Raw genomic sequence first — 5,490 nt, 5'->3', positions numbered from 1 at the left:
AACCCTATTTCCAAATGAAATATAAAATAGGTCTGGGAGTGTAGTCCGGAAGTAGAAGGGTTCCATCTCCAGTACCACAAAAAAAAAAAAAGTCTACCTGAATTAGCTCAAGTGAATTTCCAATAAGTAGACAATCATCAGTACAAATTTTTTTAAAAATGCTGAGCTTTATTTTAGTTGACAGCAATCATCTTTTGTTGTATTCTCCCTTTGAAACTTGAAACAATGTTTTCCACCCTTGTTGCTATCATTTGCCTTATCGTTATTATTATTATTATTATTATTATTATTATTATTATTAGGGTCAGGGGTCTTGTGATGATGAATAAAATCATACATGAAAAAGGTCTTCAGTAAGAGATACAAATGGCCAATAGATACATAAAAAGATGTTCAACATCACTAGTCATCAGGGAGATGCAAATCAAAACTACGCTGAGGTTCCATATAACCCCAATCAGAGTGGCAAACATAAAGAAATCAAACAACAATTGCTGGTGAGGATGTGGGGAAAGAGGAACTCTTTTACACTGTTGGTGGGAGTGCAAACTAATTCAGCCACTATGGAGATCAGTGTGGAGATTCCTGAGAAAACTGAGAATAGATCCACCATTTGATCCGGCTATACCATTTAGGGTAACTTCCCAAAGGGGTTGAAATCAGAGAACTACGTTAACATATGCATACCCATGTTCATAGCAGCACAGTTTGTAATAGCCAATATATGGAACCAACCTAGATCTCCATCAACAGATGAATGGATTGCAAAATTATGGGAAATACACACAATGGAATTCTATTCAGCTATAAAGAAAAGTATAGCATTTGCAAGAAGATGGAGGGAGCTGGAGAACATTATGTTAAGTGAGATTAGTCAAGAACACAAAGAGAAGGGACATATGTTTTCTCTAATATGTCCAAGCTAGGGCGTAGCGGTACAAACAGAGGGATTCCAAATGATGGAGGGGAAATCTCAGCAAAGCTTGAAAGGAAGGATAGGAAAGGAAGAAAGCTGAGGTTGTTCAATGGAGGAGGTACATACGAATATGTGTAATAGCATAAATACTACATGATTAACCTGGACACTCTCTATGGGGTGGGGGGGGAATGGAGGGGAAGGGCATGAAGCACAATGTAAATGTACACCACTCTCAATATGTTCCACTTATAAACAAATAAAAATTAAATTAAAAATAAATAAATAAAACACATGGTACTAATACAAAATTCTCCAAGTGCCTATTTGCAAGGATTAGCACCCAGGGCCTGCTGACAGCAAGTGAGAGAGGGGTCAGCAAGGCAGAGCAGGAGAACAGAAGCCCCTGTGCTGGCCACAGTCATGACAACAACCTCAGAACCTGTTATTTATGACAAAAAGCACAGCAGAGACCCCAGACAGTGAGTAAGGAATATTGGGTCTGGTGATGTCACATGTACATCAAGCAGATAGATAAAGACTTTTACTTTGACATACTGACTCTCTGAGGAACAGGGAAGCCTCTTGTGAAGGACAAACGGGTTGATAAGTAAAGAAGAGACACTGTCTCAGGACATTCATTCTGGTTTGGTAGTGTGTGCAGGGTCAGTTTTCCCCAATCCCAGGAATATTCTCAGGAGTTAAATCTTGACAGGGCATTTTGAAAGAAGGATTCCTACTTGCCATTCAGAAGTGGAAAATGGCAGAACTGTGTCTCTGGAGGCCGAGTAGAACTCCCCAAGGCATATCTTCTTTTATTAACACTCAGTATCTGGGTATTTCCATTCACTGCACACCCTGGCTTGGTGAGAAGTGCTGGAGTAACCCTGGGCTTGCAGGAATCCTTAGGGAGGCTGACGTCGTTTCCCTGGGGTGTGTCCTGCTGGATCCCACAGAGGGGCACCTTCACTGCTTGACACTTCACACCACCTTCCTGTGGCTGTGCTGACCTGCAGCCCAGCAGGGACTGAGCTCCTTGCTCCACCTCCTCCAGACCTTGGTCTCCAGTGTTCTGGTCAGAGCCATTCTGACCTGGGGAAGAGAAATCACACAGTGGATCTGGTTTCCTGTCTCTGATGACGGGGACACTGAGCTTCTCTAGAGAACGTCTTGATCGTACCTCTATGCCTGCCTTTTAAAGAACCGTGTCCACGCCTTTGATTATAACTTAGCCCAACATGTGTTTGTTTTTGTTCTCTACTGAGTTGAGTTCCTTATATATTCTGCATATTAAATTGTTTTCAGGATTTTTGAATAGTTAGTACAAGTCAAATTCAATGATTACTTCCAACATATCTCTCCATTTCTTTAGACCCATTTCTTGTCTACCTATACTGGATCCTTCGTTTATCTTTAGCACTTTTTAAGTGTCTCATGGAATAAGAAGTTAGACTGTGTTTATGAGATCAGACTGTGAACCATGTGAGGTTCATTCCTTCATTTTGTGCTTTTGCTCAAAGATGGTTTTGGCCCCAAAACACATGCAGAGAGCAAAGGAACAGAACAGAAGGGACAGAAATAAAACCACACACTTACAGCCAGTTGATTTTGGACAAAAGTGCCAGACACATGTGCTGGGGAAAAGGCAGCCTTTTCAACAAACGGTGTTGGGAAACTGGTTATCCATCTGCAGAAAAATGGGACTAAATCCATTCCTTGCCCTACATAGGAGTGACCTCGAGATTGATCAAAGACCTGGCAGTTTCTCTGCAGCAAGCAGAGAAATAAGACGGGACCAGGGACATACACAGTCCCTAGGCCCTTCCCCCAATGACACACCACCTCCTGCCATGTCCCAAGCCTGGCACTGGCTGCGTCGCCTGGCGCACATGCTCTTCTGTGGGACAGTTCATATCCAAACCATCACAGCAGGAGAAATTGGGCCTGACACACCTTGCAGCAAAAGTCTTTCCATCTGTTGACCTTTTATTCCGGATAACAAACTTTCTAATTCCAAAATTAAACAGAAAGAAAGACACATTATACTTTCTACATTTCCAGTTAAAAATAGAAAGAATAAAGTCATCAGGGATTCATCAACAAGAAGGCTTTGTAACTCTGAGTGACATACTCCCATATTCCCAATCTCATTGCCTTGTATTCCTCTCATGAAGAGAATACAGATCAAATAAAAGAGGAAGGGCAGACCTGTTGGCAGTGTCCTTCACGGTATGTCTTCACTTGAACTCTGTGTTCTAATCCATATGTCCTGCTGTGTCCACACAATGGCCAGTGAGAAGACAGAGGGAGACAGGCTGCTTCCAAAGTCGGAAGGTGCGGTGCTGGCAGGAGGAACTTGGTTCCCACACTCACCTCACATCGACCACTTCCTGGGGACAGTGACTGCACTGTTGATATCATGGGTCCTTTCCTCATAGGAATTCCTGACTGTCTTGTGTTTAAAGTCTTTTTTATTTAAAACATTGACCAATTCTTTGTATAAAAATGGATAGTTTGTATTTTCATTTAGGTGTGAGATTTAAAACCACATTTTATAGTATATGAACATGTCCAAGTGAGTTCTTGCTTCCCATGTGATACTCAGAAAGTGGAAGCAGCCCAAGGATCCTGCAGCTTCCTTATTAACCTCTTTTGTGTCCATCCTAGGAATGCTACCCATCATGAAAATGAAGGTTTGACACGCATTACATCATGATGAGTTGGTGATACTCATGGCAATTGAAAGACGCCAATAAACTAAACACATGCTTTAATCCTAGAAAAGCAAACACACATTTTAAGTCCACTAAAGACAAGGATAATTAAATTACCTAGAAGATGAGTTCATCAAGAGACCTGTGGGAGAAGGGTGAGAGGACGTAGAGAGGGCAGGAGCAATGGTAGGGCTTGACATGCTCACTGTAGGGTCCATGAAGGCTGCATAGGAGGGAACATCAGCAAATAATCAAATTTTATTCCCCTGTGTGACATTTACACTGTCAATCATAGTCTCTTGATCCATCTATAATGAATAATTGGATAAATAGGGTGAGGGTGTGATGGAAAGGTAGACAGTAGTGCAGGGATTTTCTATGATTCCTGACAACACATCAGCATGAACCTGGAATTCTGCACCTTCATTAAGGGAAGACAGGGTGCATGAAAGTCACACCTGACCTCAGCAGGAAGGTCCTGCAGACATCACTAGGCAAGCCCCATATCCATGAGGTGGTCCAGGGCCAGTGTAGCCTCATGGTGAGGAGCATGGATTCAGTTATGAGAAGCATCTTATCCTGCATGTCAAACCAGAAACATTGCCAAGGGCATTCATTGTTTCAAATAGAACAGAGAAAAGTCAAAATAAAATTGAAATCATTTACATGGTTATCTCTGTACAAGTAAATGAAATAAGAATACTAAACATAGATTGAGAGAATACAGTTTTCTTGATTCACTTACATAATAATGAAATATTTTAATAAAAGAATATTCTATATGCAATTACATATAAAACTATTATTTAAAGGGTGTACTTATCAAAGCACTATCTTCTTATAAAATCACATGTTGCTGACTGCTGTCAGTGAGCAGACTCCCCTGATCACCTACATCTGATCAGAGACCCTCCCTTACTGAGTCCTCCCTCAGCAGAGCCTGCTATATGGCAGGAGGACATGCAAATAGGGCCGCCCTCTGCTGATGAAAACCAGCCCAGCCTTGACCCTGCAGCTCTGGGACAGGAGCCTAGCCCTGCACCCAGGGGACCCCAGTCAGTGATCAGCCTAGCCCTGCACACGGAGGACCCACCATGGAGTTTGGGCTGAGCTGGGTTCTCCTGGTTGCTGTGTTGAAAGGTAATTCATGGGGAACAGGAGACACTGAGTGTGAGTGAACGGGAGTGAGAGACACAGTGGACTGTGGCAGTTTCCTGAGCAGGATTCTCTGTGTTTGCAGGTGTCCAGTGTGAGGTGCAGCTGGTGGAATCCGGGGGAGGCCTGGTTCTGCCCGGTGGGTCCCTGAAACTCTCCTGCCTGGCCTCTGGATTCACCTTCAGTGATTACTACATGCACTGGGTCCGCCAGGCTCCAGGCAAGGGGCTGGAGTGGGTAGGTTTTATTAGAAACAAAGGCAATGGTGGCACAGCAGAGTATGCTGCATCTGTGAAGGGCAGATTCACCATCTCCAGAGACGATTCTCAGAGCACTGTGCACCTGCAAATGAGCAGCCTGAGACCTGAGGACACGGCCCTGTATTACTGTGCAAGACACAGTGTGGGGACTTCAGTGTGAGCCCAGACACAAACCTCCTGCAGGGTGCCCAGGACCAGCAGGGGGTGCTCAGGACCTCTAGGTGGTGCTTCTGGTTAAGAAATAGAAACAGATGGAGAATGGGTTCATTGGAATTCTTTTATTTTTTGCTGTTTTTGACTTTATTATCTATAACTGTTTTCCCTAGAAAGTCCTCTTTATTATGTTGTAAGCCTACAATGTAGTTATCAGTATTAATACATTTAATATGACAGTTTGAAATGGATTTACCATTAATCCTGAATCCCATTGAATTTCCTTAAATCC

General features: G+C 43.0%; 1 gene segment (V, D, J or C); it reads left to right on the top strand.

Moving 5' to 3' along the window:
- The first annotated feature begins 4,724 nt into the window (after positions 1–4,724).
- LOC308271114 (immunoglobulin heavy variable 3-49-like) lies at positions 4,725–5,205 on the top strand. The segment is given in 2 exons: positions 4,725–4,770; positions 4,871–5,205.
- Positions 5,206–5,490: the final 285 nt, after the last annotated feature.

Source organism: Muscardinus avellanarius (assembly GCF_963383645.1).
Source record: "Muscardinus avellanarius genome assembly, chromosome: 12".
Lineage (NCBI taxonomy): Eukaryota > Metazoa > Chordata > Mammalia > Rodentia > Gliridae > Muscardinus > Muscardinus avellanarius.
The sequence above is the reverse complement of the archived record's forward strand: the minus strand, read 5'-3'. Positions and strand labels throughout refer to the sequence as shown.